This window comes from Dromiciops gliroides, chromosome 1, assembly GCF_019393635.1.
Source record: "Dromiciops gliroides isolate mDroGli1 chromosome 1, mDroGli1.pri, whole genome shotgun sequence".
NCBI classification, from domain to species: Eukaryota; Metazoa; Chordata; class Mammalia; order Microbiotheria; family Microbiotheriidae; genus Dromiciops; species Dromiciops gliroides.
In genome coordinates this window covers 179,882,270-179,898,296 of record NC_057861.1, presented here as the reverse complement: position 1 = coordinate 179,898,296, position 16,027 = coordinate 179,882,270, and positions in this window count along the sequence as shown.

Below are 16,027 nucleotides of genomic sequence, written 5' to 3'. Positions count from 1 at the left end.
ATAGGGAGCCATGGGAATTTATTGAAGAAGTGGGGTGGGTGAGATCTTTACTTTAGGACAATCATTTTGACAGCTGAGTAGATGGTTGGCCTGGATTTGGGAGAGGCTTGTGGCAGGCATACCCACCAGCAGGCCCTTGTAATCATACAGGTAAGAGGTGGTGATGGCCTGCCAAGGAGAGAAGGGGCCACATAGGAGAGATATTACACCTGTAAAATCAACAAGCCTTGGTAGATTAGGCTGTTATTATTTTCTTTTATCTTGTTTGTTTGAGTTTCCACTCCCTAGAGGTGGCTCGTGTTTTCTGTTTATTTTCAAAGTTATTTTAATTTTAGAGCAAGACTGATTTTACCTTTCTTTGTATCTCCAGTGCTTGTAATTCAGTGCCTAGAATGTGGTAAGCACCTAAACAAGTGCTTGTTGATGGACCAATTCTCCTGTGCCTGGTACAGTGCCTTGCTCATGATTAAATCATAGAACACTTGAGCTAGCAGGGACTTTATAGATTATTTAATTTAATCCCCATATTTTACAGGGTAGGACTAGAACCCAGATCTCTTTAAAAAATTTTAATAACATTTTTATTGAAAGTTTTGAGTTCCAAATTCTATCCTTCCCTTCCTCCTTCCATTCTGTGAGACAGTAAGTAATCAGATATAGGCTATACATATGCAATTATGTAAAACATTTCCATATTAGTCATTTTGTACAAGAAGACTCAAATAAAAGAAAAAATGAAAGAAAGTGATAAAATAGCATGCTTCAGTATGTGTTCAATCAACATCAGTTCTTTTTCTGGAGGTGGATAATATGTTCATCATTAGTCATTTAGAATTGTCTTGGATCATTGTATTGCTGAAAATAGCTAAGTCATTCACAATTCTTCATCGAACAATATTCTTACTGTGTATAACATTCTCCTGGTTCTGCTCACTTCACTATGCATCAGTTCATGTAAGTATCTCCAAGTTTTTTTTTAAATCATCCTATTTGTCATTTCCTATAGCACAATTATATTCCATTACAATCATATACCACAGCTTGTTTAACCATTCCTCAATTGATGGGCATCCCTTTGATTTGCAATTCTTAGCCACCACAAAAAGAGCAGCCATAAATATTGTTGTACAAATAGGTCCTTTTCCTTCTTTTTTTTTTTTTTGTATGTCTTTGGGACATAGACCTAGCAGAAGAATTGCCAGATCAAAGGGTATGCACAGTTTTATAGCCCTTTGGGCATAGATCCGAATTACTTTCCAGAATGGTTGGATCAGTTCATGAATCCAACAACAATGCATTATTGTCCCAGTTTTCCCACATCCCTGCCAACATCCAACATTTTCCTTTTTTGGCATATTAGCCATGCTGATAGGTGTGAGGTGGTACCTCAACATTGTTTTAATTTGTATTTCTCTGATCAACAGTGATTTTTTTTTTTTGGTGAGGCAATTGGGGTTAAGTGACTTGCCCAGGGTCACACAGCTAGTAAGTGTTAAGTGTCTGAGGCCGGATCTGAACTCAGGTCCTCCTGAATCCAGGGCCAGTGCTCTATCCACTGTGCCACCTAGCTGCCCTGATCAATAGTGATTTAAGGCATTTTTTTTCACATGATTATAGCTAGCTTTGATTTCTTTGTCTGAAAACTGCCTATTCATATCTTCTGGGCATTTATCATTTGGGGAATGATTTATATTTTTTATAAATTGGACTCAGTTCTATATATATTTGAGAAATAAGGCTTTTATCTGAGATGCTTGTTGCAAAAATTTCCCCCTAGTTTTCTGCTTTCCTTTTAATTTTAGTTGCATTGGTTTTGTTTGTGCAAAACCTTTTTTAATTTTATATAATCAGAATTATCTATTTTACATTTTATAATGCCCTTTATATCTTCTTTGGTCCCAAATTCTTCCCTTATCCAAAAATCTGACGGATAAACTATCCCATGCTCTCTTAATTTGCTTTTAAATGTAAATCATGTACCCATTTTGACTTGATCTTGGTATATGGTATGAATATGTTGGTCTATACCAATCCAAGTCTTTTAACATTCAATCCAATATTCAGTCTATTCACAACACAAGAGAACATAGACAATAATAGTTTCTTTATAAAACATACATTTCTTTGTAGTACTTTCTCCCTAGGCAGCTCAGAGGATTTTTGCAGATAACATTTTATTAACTTTCCATATCATGATAAAAGAGTAAATATTTACTGAAGGAGAAACTGAGGCACAGATATGGAAAGTGATTCTTCCCAAGGTCACAACATAAATAGTAAACTTGAAACTTAAAGCCAAGTCTCTCATCCATTACCAGGCCAACCCCAACCCCCAACCCAAATTAGTTATTCACACCAAAAAAAGACATGGATGACTGCTTTGCAGTCAGTTCATATATTTGGCTTTTACCATCTATTATGAATCAAGCTATACTTGGCATATCTGTGAAAGAGTGTGTGAAGCTTTCTTGCGGAACAAAAAAAAAAAAAGGAAAAACAACACCACCCATATTCAAAGATTGTGATATTCTGGGATAGCCATATGTGAATAGTGTATCTTCAAAATATTTTATTCTGTTGATATTTAAAAGATCTGAAAATTTGTTTTCTCCACCAATGATGCTGGAGGAGGCTAAAGGGCTTACAGTCTTGGCTTTTAAGAAAAATAATGCTCACCAGGGAAGTGTGTTATACTTGAAGCTTTACACTGTGACATACTCAATTGACCATATCTTCCAGAGTGAAGACTAGCTGATTCGTCTTTTTAAAATTTGTATTACAACAGGCACTGGTCTTCAGCAGAAAAATTACTATTAATTAAGTATGTCCAGCTCAAGGTCATAGTAATGCCCTGTAAGTAAACAGCATCAATACTACTGGGGAAATTTCTTGGAAGTCTCATTTCCTTGTACTGTGTGGTGGCAAAACAGCAGTAAGCTCCTATTATAAGAAGGTAATTTACAATATAGATAGATAGATATGTGTGTATATATATATATATATATAAATATACACATGCATGTGTATATTAATGAATATTTTATATATATATAAAATAATAATCATAATAATGATAATAGTAGCTAACATTTATAGTGTTTTCTATGTGCCAGGCACTGTGCTAAGCACTTTACAATTATTATCTCATTTGATCCTCACAAGGAGATAGGTGCCAATTATTATTCTCATTTTACAGATGAGGAAATTGGGGCAAGTAGAGGTTAAGTGACTTGCCCAGGGTTACACAGCTGGTAAGTATTTGAGGGCCAGATTTAAACTCAGTTCTTCCTGAGAGATAGATAGCTAGACAGACAGACAGACAGACAATAGATAGACAGAAAGATAGTTGATAGATAGATAGAAGATAGATGGATGATAGAAAGACGACAGATAGATGATAGATAAATAAATAGATAGATGATAGACAGAAGATAGAGATGAGATAGATACATAGATATATAGATACATCGATAGATGCTAAATAATGAGAAGCATTGTGATCTTGTGGATAGAGATAAGCACTGTAGTTAAAAAAACAAACCTGTATTCAAGTTCTACCTGTGACATATGCTGGGGCTAAGTGACCCTGGCAGTGACAAGTTGCAGAGTAGGTGTCATTCTGCAGAGGTAAAGGGCATTCCTTATACTAAAATCATCAAAGGTCTGGTAAAAAAAAAAAAGATATCAAAATATCAGTCAGAGTTGGAAATTACCTCAAAGTCTATCTAGATCCACCCATAGTTGAGCAGAGAGGCTCTCCACAGTAGCTCAGCAAGTGGTAAACTAGCCTTTACTTAAAGATCTCTAATGACTGGGAACTCACCACCTCACAATGTCATACATACATAAAGCCACCATTTTCTAGAGATAGGAAATCAGGCACAAACTCAACATGCAGCATTTAGCTAGAGACCTCAAGGTTGAATGTAATTACAGCTTTTATATAAACATTGTGTACTTTTCCAATTATAGAGCAGCACAAACACCACCACCAGATGGGCACAAACATTCCCACTGACCACAATAACAACATAGGAGGAGGGAAAAAAAAAAACCCAGGCCCAAACCCTTTGGGGGGCCAGCTACCTTATTCCTCCTAGTTTTAATTTGTCCTCATTCTACTCTGCCCTCCAGCAAGCAGAGGCTAGTTTGGTCCTAGAAACATGTCTTTTCCTGTTCTCCAGCTCCCCTAGTTACTCGGGTGGAAGTTCTAGAGACAGATCAGTAGGCAATTAGTTCGGCTCTTTCTCTAATGCCTGACACTGAAGGACTTTCCAGGAGATCTGTGTGTGATGGATGGTTTTATTTCTCTTCTACCTCTAGGCCCTCTGGTGTCCCATTTTCCTGACTACATGCACTTCAGAATCAGCACTTTCCACTTTGGGATGACTGTAAGTCTACAGAGATTTTTTTTTTTTGTGGGGCAATGAGGGTTAAGTGACTTGCCCAGGGTCACACAGCTAGTGTCAAGTGTCTGAGGTCGCATTTGAACTTGGGTCCTCCTGAATCCAAGGCTGGTGCTTTGTCTACTTCGACACCTAGCTGCCCCAGTCTACAGAGATTCTTAATCAGAATGGATTGGTCAAGATGACATCTTGGGAGGAACTTCCAAATCTGAAATTCCATGATTTTGTATTAACTTTCTTTTTTTGTTCTGCCATATCACCCTTTAATTCATATTAAGTTTGAAGTCCTCTAAAGCTCTCAGTTCTTTTTTTTTTTACTTGCAATAGTGTCTTTATGCAACTTTGGGGGTATATGGGGTTGTTCAAGGAGGATTCACACCTCTGGTGGGAGAGCTGAAGACTCCTTTAAAGGGCTGCTTATCCACCTTTGGTATCTACCTGGCACTCAAGTCTCACCTGTGGCTCTAATTAGCTGTAGCAGGCAAAGCAGCCACATACCAGTAAAACATTTCAGCAGATGGGCTAAACCAGGTTGAGGGCCTCAAATCCACTGATGAGTTAGGGGGGACTTCTATCCCAAGCATCCCTCTAGTGAAGCCAGCAGATAAGAACAATTTGTTCCAACAGCCATGAAGGTGGCTGAAACAGGCCCTACAGAGAGCTTAGAGCTTGGTCAGACATCAAAGATGCCAAGATCAACCACTGCATTCTGGACCATCGCTGGTCATCTTGACTTTTGTCTTTGATGACTTTGGAAGAAAGAGTGAGGCTGACAATTTAATGCAACTCTGCCTCAAAAATCCAATTCACATGAGCTGACATTACCCCCTTTTGTCCTTCTTTGAAAATGAACAACAACATGTACCTGTATTTGTATGGTTATTTTTTCTTTTCTTTTTTTTCTTTTTTCTTTTCTTCTTTTGAGGCAATTGAGGTTAAGTGACTTGCCCAGGGTTACACAGCTAGTAAGTGTCTGAGGCCAGGTTTGAACTCAAATCCTCCTGAATCCAGGGCTCGTGTTTTATCCATTGCGCCACCTAGCTGCCGCCATATGGTTATTTTTTTAAACTGAATTGTAAGATTTTCTATTTGTTGTCAAGGTTTTATCTTATTAGTTCCAACCCATCATTCCTTCTCTGAAATATAGATCTTTTTGAATCTCAGCTGTGTCATACAGTAGATATTGGCTATCTCTGCTCATACATTTGATAAAGGCTCCATAAAAAGTATATACTACGGGATCAAGAATCTCTGTCCCACTCACCATCCCCAAATTAACAGAGGAATAGCTGAGGACCACTTCAGCTTGGTCTCCAACTTAGTTACCCCAAAGTTAGTGGTATTGTTGGGATAGTCATTGATGCAAAATCACATCTCTGAGCCTCCACCGTTGTAGCACCTTTGAATCAGACCACAGAGAAATAATTAGCACTTTTTCACACTCTTCACATAATAGGCCTGGGAGAAAGCTTCACAAAGGCAAATAACACCAAATAAGACCCCAAGCCAGAATTATAGACATAGTCAATTTAGGGGAGTTTTTTTGTTGTTTTTTTATTTTTTTATTTTTTTTTAGTCTAAGTGTAATAAGCACTCTCTAAATTTTAGTTCCCTGGGACAAAGCCCTGATTGCCAGGCCCTAGATATTGTTCTGCCCAACTGAGTCAGATGACAATGTGAATTAAAAAGAAACTTTAATTTAAGAAAAGAATTTAAATTAAAATAGAATTAGAAGGAAATAAGAATTGAATCTAGTATAAATGCTCTCAGTATCTATTACCAATTGGCTGTCATTCCTAGGATTTTCCAGGGGGTTCTAGATGACTCCCAATTAACCCCTCAGTCTCTCCAACACAGTGAGAGAAGGACATATTCCACTCATGGAAAGCTAGTAGGGACATTTCCTGTATTCGCAGTCTTGGGAACTCTGGCAGTATGGCATAGCAGTTGAAGAGCATCACTGAGATCATTGTTAACTTCTTTCAGAAAAACAAGTTCAGTCTAAGGCAAGTTGACTCCAGTTTGGGGTATGTTGCTCTATCCCATTGCCTCCCTTGCTTTTGCTATTTTGTTCACAATAGACCTGGTATGGTTTGGCTGCCCCGCCCCCAGCCCCAAATCTTTTTTTTTTTTTGCCCCATCTCTCTTGCAGTAGTCGGTCCTATTAAACCATTGCCTTGAAAGCATGCCTATCTAATTAGGGCACTACATGATTTCACCATACTATGGAACTCATGCAGAGATTCCTGGGAGGTGCAATCCAAAGATAACTTCCTTCAATGAAAAAAACCCTCTTAGTCCCAAGCACTATGGAAACATGGAACCCATACCCAGATATACTGCCTTACACCGGTACACCTTTAAAGAAATCCAAGCATGTAGAGATCAAAGTTATAACCTAGAAATTCAACATGTTCAAAATGGAACTCATTTATTATCTTTCTACCTAAACCCAGACCCCCTCCTCCAAAATTCCATATCTTTGTTGAGGGTACCATCATCCTTCTAGTTACTCAAGTTATGGCCTCACAGTTATCCTATAATCAATTAATCAATCTATCTATCTATCTCTGTCTCTCTATCTCTCTGTTTCTGTCTCTGTTTTTCTGTCTTTCTGTCTCTCTCATCCTCACCACTGTATATCTAATCAATTGTCCAGTATTATTCTTCTTCCTTAATACCTCTTGGACCCATCTCTAGCCTCCTGCAAAGTTCAGCTCGTGGTACTACCTCCTTTAGGAACCTTTGATGATACCCTTAGTTGTTAGAACTCTCTCCCTCTTCTTCATATTATTATGTCTATATGTGTCTGCTTACATTTCACATTCCCTCCAATAGAATAAAAATAGTCCAGTCTCAATTCCTGAGTTAAGGGACTGTTTTTGAATGCCTAGTACTCAGCACTGATTTGAACATAATCGGTGCTTAATCAATGTTTATTAGATTGGATTCCAAAAAATGAAAATTATTCACTACTATATGCCTTTAAATGGAAAACTCCTTTACATAATTTAAAATGTAATAATTATGCTGTAAGATTTCAACTATGCCTAACTCTTGCATGAAGTCAGACAGCTATACTAAAAACACAGGAATGATGAACACAGAACATACATGCAAGAGAAGAACCTTTGAAATGAAGAATTAGAAGAATAAATAAGGGGTATTGTGAACCTTAGTATAATGTAATAGCCACAAGTTGTGTCTTATTTGATCAGTATTCTAACCATCTAAAGAACTCCAAAGATGTCATTTGTTTAATATTCAGAAGGAATTTTGTGAAACAGCACAATATTCTAAAATCTTGTTTAGATAATACGTTGGTAACTTGTTGAGTCATTTCAATTGTGTCTTTTGGTGACTCCATTTGGGGTTTTCTTGGCAAAGATACTAGAGTGGTTTGCCATTTTCTCCCCCAGTTCATTTTATGGATAAGGAAACTGAAGCAAATAAGAGTAATGACTTTACCAGGGTCACACAGCTAGTACATGTCTAAAGCTATTTTTTTGTTTTTATTTTATTTTATTTTTTGCAGGGCAATGAGGGTTAAGTGACTTTCCCAGGGTCACATAGCTAGTAAGTGTCAAGTGTCTGAAGCCAGATTTGAACTCAGGTTCTCCTGAATTCAGGGCTGGTACTTTATCCACTGCACCACCTAGCTGCCCCTAAAGCTAGATTTGAACTCAAGTCCTACTGACTGCAGGGTCAGTGCTGTATTGTTAACTACACTGGTAACCACAGGTCCCTAGATAATCTCTGAGGTCACTTTCAGCTCTAGATCTATGATGCTATGATAAGGAAAGAAGGAAATTTTACATTAGCTTCTGGATCACAAACTTGTAAAGTTAGGACTAAAATTCAGAGCTTTACACACTCATGTTCCAGCAGAGAAATAAAGCTATCTTTTTTTTGAGGAATGCTTTTCTTGGGAGTATTTGTAAACCTTAAGGTTTATGGGGTTTTTTTTTTACATGTATCATCTCATTTGATAGAAATAGACCTCATTTGAGACTCTCATAACAACCCTGGGAGGTAGGTGCTGTTATTATCCATATTTTACAGATTGGGAAACTGAGGCTCAGGAGAGGTTAAATGAATTGCCCATGGTCACACAGCTAGTGTGTGACCTAAGTAGCTGAGGCAAGATTTGAACTTAGATCCTCTTGACTCCAAGTCCATTGTTCTCTCCCTTATACTACCTAGCTACCCATGGTACCTACAGGATTGTGAAGCTAGAAAAGGTAGAAAGATAGATCAAAAGGCACTAAAAAAAAAAGACCTAAGGTTCACATAGTATAGTCACTTCAAAACTGCCTAGCATGACCATCCTTAACTGTCATCAAGACAAAGCAAACTGGATAGCTGTAGAGGGTTAAAGTTTACAATCTCTTTTTCCCTATTTTTCACCATCTGACTCATCAGTTTCTTCCTTGACTGTGTTTTTTCATAATATGCAGTAAAAAATCATCTAATCCATCTAAAAGTAAACTTCCTCTTGGAGTTCCTATGAAAATAAAATAAATCCTGGACATGGGAGTCTTGCGTTTTTAAGACCAGTAGGGTTATTCTTCAAAGACTTTCCTTGTAATTTTTGAAAATATTTCTGTGCGGTCAAGTTTTAAAGAATAATTAAGCACTAAACTTTCCTTTTAAAATAACCAATATGATCTCTACCCACCTCTTGGTTTTCACATAAAAACCCATGGATTGCTAAAGCCTCTAAATCTGTGCTTTTTCATAAATTCCTATTTAAAGTTTGGTTTTGAAGTGTATTTTTGCATTTATTGTAGGATAGTGATGCACCACAGAAAAAAAGTATAAAACACAAGCTGTCTCTTATTTTGTCTGGTGATAAAATGCTCAATTAAAATGAGGTTATGTTGCTTGCCCGTGGCACCCTGAGCTGATATTGTATTGTTCAGAATAGTAAAAGTCAGCTGAAATATTTTCACATACATCTGTTTTATTAGTAGGTGCTAATTAAACATGCATCTTGTAGAGTGACTTTACATAAGATCATTTTGCAGTTTCCTGTGCTATTTATTTAACACTTTTGGATCTGTGGGTCACAGATCCTACTATAAACTCTCCTCTTAAAATTGTTAATGAAAAGTAAAGTCACTCTAACAGTTTATACTCCCTCACTTCTCTCCCCCTCCTCCTATACTCTCCCCTCCCCAAACTCTCCCACAAAACTAGGCTTTATGTTTTCCAAGGAGTGTGTTGTTTGTTGTTGTTGTTGTTGTTGTTGGGTTTGTTTGTTTTTCAGTCAAAGCTGTAACTTTATTGATAACATGCATTGGCACTTTAGCACATGGCAGGCTTACAGACAAATACAAATGTCCCGATTTTTAAATGAGTTGTAAGAAATGACTTCTCTTAATTGATTTGCTAAGAGTCCTTCATGTGAGTGCTTCATTCATTTTGCCCAGCCAAACGCCCATCCATCTGACTCTTGGGGTCAATATGGGCATTCAAGTAAGTGCTATTCTGTGGGAATTTCCTTAGGTGACTGGCACCTCTGACTTGGCTCATTTGTCTTTTATAGAGCCCACTGGATCTACTATAAAGTGATCCTATTTGTTTAATTTGTATGGTGTGTTCACTGTTACTCTTTTGGCTCATTGTCATCCACAACTGAAAAAAATCAAATCGGGGCCAAAGTCTGTTGGAAGAATGCCCTCCATTTCCCCTTCTACAGTTATAGCACACTACGATCATGGAATCAAAGAGTTGGGACTGAAAGGGGAACTCAGGAGTTATCTAATCCAATTTAATCATTTCATTGATAAGAAAACTAAGGACCAAAGAGTCAGTAAATCAACAAACTGAGGGATAAAAAGGTGTGAGGGCCAAATTTAATATAGGGAGAGTTAATTGAGTGGCTCACTGTAATATTGGGGTCCCGGAAATAATGAGGGACCTCTAGGTTCAAAGCTCCCTCCCATCCAAACTGCCTTTTAAAATATTTCTCCCAGGCCAATAAGAAAGGAGTCTAACAGCCTCTTTTCCACAAACAAATCAGGTTTTATTAATGGGAATAAAATAAATAGCAACGGTGAAATTAAGACAAGAGAATAGGGAAAAAGAAATAGTGATAATCCTCCTAACTCTAACCTAAGTCTATACAATCCCCCAAATCACTTCCAGTTCAGCTAATTCAAAAGAGCATGGCTTGTATGTTAACTCACCACCTGGAGTCTGTAGCTTCAACGGAAAAACTGTTGTTTGTAGCCAGGGCCCGAAGGACTCATCTGCTCCTGCAGCTCGCACCACTGGAAAGAGAGTCACTGAAAGAGACTGAGCTCTCCTCATCGAGCATTTACTCTCTCTCCCCCAAAAGGGGAGGTCCTTCAAAACTGCCTGTGGAGAGTGGTTTCTCCAGCTGACATCAGCAGCACACTCAGGGCAGGCCAGGTGTGGCTCATCCCAATCAGTCTGCCAAATTCCAATAATCTTACCACAAAGGCAAAAGACAGTTCCTGCTTTCAAGGAGTTCACAGCCTGGTAAGAGAGACAATATGCTAGCAACTATACAGAAACACACCATAGGACGAACTAGAAATTTTCGAAAGATTTCTTTCACAATATGACTTACATGGAAATATGTTTTGCATGACTGCACATGTATAACCTATGTCTTCTCAGTGAGGCAGGAGGAAAAGAAGAGGAAAGAATTTGGAACCCAAAATTTAAAACAAAATGTTTAAATTGTTTTTACATGTAATTGGAGGAAAGGTAAAATATAATTTTTTTTTAAATCAACAGAAAGAAGGTATTCAAATTAAGCAAGATCAGGAAAGACTTCCTGCAGAAGACAGAATTTGACCTGAGACTTGAAGGAAGCCAGTAGGCAGAGATGAGGAAGGAGAATATCCCAGGCATGGGGCTCAGCCAGTAAAAGTGTCCAAAATTGGCTGTGTCTTATTAGAGGAACATCAAGGAGGCCAGTATCACTGGATTACAGTGTCTATGGGGTTGGAGGAGAGAAGAAAGAGGGGTGTGTAAGATGTAAGAAGACTGGAAAGGTGGGGAGTGGGACAGGCTAGGAAGGATTTTGAATGTCAGAGGATTTTATATTTGATTCTATAGGTGTTAGGGAGCCACTGGAGTTTATTGAGTAGGGGTTGACATAGTCAGCCCTGGGCTTTAGGAAAAAGCACTTTGACAGCTGAATGGAGGATTGACTAGAGTAGGGAGAAATGTGTGGTAGCTATTACCAGGAAGCTATTATAGTAGCCCAGGTATGAGGTGATGAATGCCTATACCAAGGTGACAGCAGGGTCAGAGAAGAGATGATGGTATATTCAAGAGTTGTTATTAAGGTAAAGTAAACAAGCCTTGGCAACAGATTGGATATGGGTGTAAGACAGTGACGATTCTTAGATGACTTGCTTAAGGCCACACAGGTAGTAAGTGACAGGGTCAAGATTTTAATCCAGGTCCTCTGATTCTAAAATGTATTTATCATGTTGCCTTTTATATACTTGTCAAAATATCTATGTAAATCAAGTAAAGGAAGCCTAGAAATATCGGCTCAAATCCCTTTATTCTCTCTGAATCACAATTTTTTCATCAGTAAAACAAGGGGGTTCAATTACATGGCTCATTTAAGGTCTATCATGATAGATTTTCTTCTCTTACTCTAATCTTCCTCCTCCTTGAGAAAGTACTTGAATGGATGGTACTCAGCCCAGGTGAGGGAAATAATGTGTTTCCAAAAGTCAGCCTGCATTAGCATTTGTCTACCTGATCGGCCCACTAGCCATATGGATTGTTGCATCTCTTATACATATGTCCCCAAGGCCAGGATACTCTAAAGTTTCAACAGAACATACCCTACAGTGATAGTCTAGTTATTTAGGTTTTTCACCAAATCTAGTAAATTTATCAAAAAACCAAAAAGAAACAAAACAAAACAAAAAAAGCAAAGCAATTTCTTCTGTTGCCCAAAAGTCAGGGAGGCTCTAATTTTCATGAAGACTGGGCAGAGTTGGGGCTTTTAAAGTTCTTTTCCAAAGGTGTCTTCATTACAAATTACCCAGTTTGGTTTTTCTGCTGCTGAGAGGAAAAGGCCACCATTACAGTCATGTTGAAAATTGATCTGGTGGTTATGGAGGAAGTAGCCTGAGATGCTGCTTAGGTCAAAACTTCAGTTCAGCAGCACATTTTTTCCCACTTTACCAACTTGGAGAATTTTTAATATATTATACTAGTTATTTCCTTTCTTGCTCTAAAAGAAAAATATTGAGAATAAATTAAACAAACCCACTTGAGAGTTCTATGAATATGTCATATAGAAATACTTGCCTTTATGTCTTGTCCCATATTCCTTATTCTAGTCTATATAATTTAATTATCATATCCCTAATGTGGTTGATTGTGTCTTACTTTCTTTTTTTTGGGGGGGGGTGAGGCAATTGGAGTTAAGTGACTTTCCCAGGGTCATACAGCTAGTAAGTGTTAAGTGTCTGAGGCCAGATTTGAACTCAGGTCCTCTTGACTCCAAGGCCAGTGCTCTATCCACTGTGCCACCTAGCTGCCCCAATTGTGTCTTACTTTCAAGGGCCATGTTAGTCATCCTCAGATTGGTTTCTATCCCATAATTTCCTAGCTGAAGTAAGAATTACCTTGGTTTCAAAATTTTCTTGTTAATGACTCCCTATGTCTACTTTCTGACACATTACATTATCACCAGTTTTGTCTTGCTTATCATAGTCTTTGGTGCTTATAAGTTTCCCAGTTTCTAACTATTGCACTTCTCTTGTTTCTGACTTTTAACTCTAACTTTTTCATGTTCCTTAGCCACTGCTTGCTGCTAGCCTGATTTACAACCATGAGTCCATCTTGCCTTTAATCCATACCTTTCATTCTCAGCCTTGTCTTGGCTCTCCTGGTCCTGAATTCTTGCCCTATGTCCTAAATTTGAGAAAAAGAACTAGATAATAATTTTAAGGAATATATCATAAGCCTGACACAGAGATATGTTATTGAAGTAATAGAGAATTAAATTATCTGGACATTTGATGGATTTCTCTCTCTCTCTCTTTCTCTATCTATCTGTGTGTGTGTGTGTGTTTGTCTCTCACTCTCTCTGTCTCTCTGCAACAAAAGAAGAATAACTAAAGCATGTGTGACTTGCCTTAATTATAATTTTATCTTTTCAAAAGTCAGAGTGGGGAGAAAAGGGAAATGCTATTCTGGAAACAATTCCAACCCAAAAAGTATAAGTAGTAATGGTTGGAAAGGAAAGTCAGGCATACTCTAAAATGTGTGATGAAATAATGAGATTTAGCAGATACTCAAAGACCCACCTGGAGATTAATCTAGACTGATTGAATCAAGTGAGAGTGATTAAGTGCTGATTAGCCTACTTCAAGTTAACTGGATTGTAATCACAATTTGAGAACACCTTCAGAACCAATGGATTTGGATGATGCTGACCAATCAGCTTGAAGCAGTGTGTAAGGACTGCCTCTGTTCCAGACCTATAAAAAGCTTCCACAATCAGTTTGCTGGAGAGAGTTTGTGATTGAAGCAGGCTTGTGGCAGAGAACTTGAGGAAGAACCAGACCAGGCTGGAACTCTAGGCTAGATAGGCTTTTCCCTTAACTTTCTGAATTCCATGTTAATACCTGTATGCTTTAATAAATGTTTAATACCCAAGGACTGGTGCTAAAGCTTCTAATTTAAGGTGACCACAATATAGATTTTAAACATCACAAGTGCAACCTAGATTTATGAAAGTTGATTTCAAAAGGTTCCGGCAATGGATAAGTAGGATAAAGTGACCTAATATTTTGTAGGAGAGGTTGACCCAAGAAGGATAGGAAGCTCTCAAGAATGAAATTCTGGATATTAGTAGAAATTATCCTGAACAAAAGGAAGAGGGGCAACTTTCTGCAAAGACTGATATGGCTGCACAGGGAACTCATTAACCAACTTAATTTTAAAACATTCCTGCATAGAGGATGGAATCAAGAGCAAATAATGAGGGACCCATATAAAACAATAATGAGCATACAAAATGACAGTCCAGTCAGAATAGCATGAGAAGAACTAAAGCACAGAATGAGCTGAATCTATCAATGAAAGGTAAGGAAAATGTTTGCCTTTTTTCTATGTATTGAAGTAGAGAAGAATCATAGAAGGTTATTGATTGGATGTTCATGATAATGGATGATGATGAGAAGGCTAAGTACAACTTTTATTTTGTTTCTATTTTCTCTTCCAAGACAACTGATCTTTGGACAGGAAAGACCAGAGCAAAAATGGTTAACAGAGACTTGAAACCCTTGATAAATAAGGACATGGTAAGAGTATCTAACTGTTCTTACTGTGCTGAGATGACCAATCTTGAATGAATTGCATTCGAGGGTACTGAAAGAATTGGCAAAAGGGACTGCTGAGTGGCTTTCAATAATCTTTGAAATGTCTTAGTGACATCACAAGACTGAAGAAAAGCAAATAAATATTCTTCCAGTTTTCAAAAATGGTATGAGGATAGAATTTGCAAACTTGTGAGCTTGACTTCTATTTCCAGCAAAATCTAAAACACTTGATTATAGAGACAGTTTCTAATAATTTTTCTTTTTTGGGGGGTGGGTGGGTTTGCGGGGCAATGGGGGTTAAGTGACTTGCCCAGGGTCACACAGCTAGTAAGTGTCAAGTGTCTGAAGCCAGATTTGAACTCGGGTACTCCTGAATCCAGGACTGGTGCTCCATCTACTGCACCACCTAGCTGCCCCCATCTAATCATTCTTCTCCTTCTCCTTCTCCTTCTCCTTCTCCTTCTCCTTCTCCTTCTCCTTCTCCTTCTCCTTCTCCTTCTCCTTCTCCTTCTCCTTCTCCTTCTCCTCCTCCTCCTCCTCCTCCTCTTCTTTACTATTGCTATTAATAATAATGTGTTGTAAGGGCAGAAACATCACTGTTATTTCCACTTCCACTTACGATTCTCTCTCTCTCTCTCTTTTTTTTTTTTTGCAGGGCAATGGGGGTTAAGTGACTTTCCCAGGGTCGCACAGCTAGTAAGTGTCAAGTGTCTGAGGCCAGATTTGAACCCAGGTCCTCCTGAATCCAGGGCTGGTGCTTTATCCACTGTGCCACCTAGCTGCCCCCATGATTCTCTTTTGATATACTTTTTATCCAAGAAAAACAAATTTGCATTCTTTGTGTAGCCCTTAGCTCCCTACTGAAGTTCTGAGCTCATAGTGTCCAAGTGTGTTTCAAAGGCCTCTAATATGTCTCTTTGGTGGTCACCTAAGATTTCCCCTGAGAACATTAGGACTTGGCTTATGTCCAACAAGTCCCTCAATTCCTGTGCAAACACCAAGCCAACAATGTGTGGAATATAGACATTTATTAAATATATAAAAACAGCATAGAACACATTTATATCTGATCCCAAATGGAAGTTAAGAATACTTTCCCTTGGGGCAGCTAGGTGGCACAGTGGATAGAGCACTGGCGCTGGAGTCAGGAGTACCTGAGTTCAAATCCAGCCTCAGACACTTAACACTTACTAGCTGTGTGACCCTGGGCAAGTCACTTAACCCCAATTGCCTCACTAAAAAAAAAAAAATACTTTCCCTCAAAATAAACCATTCCCTTCCAGAGATCTA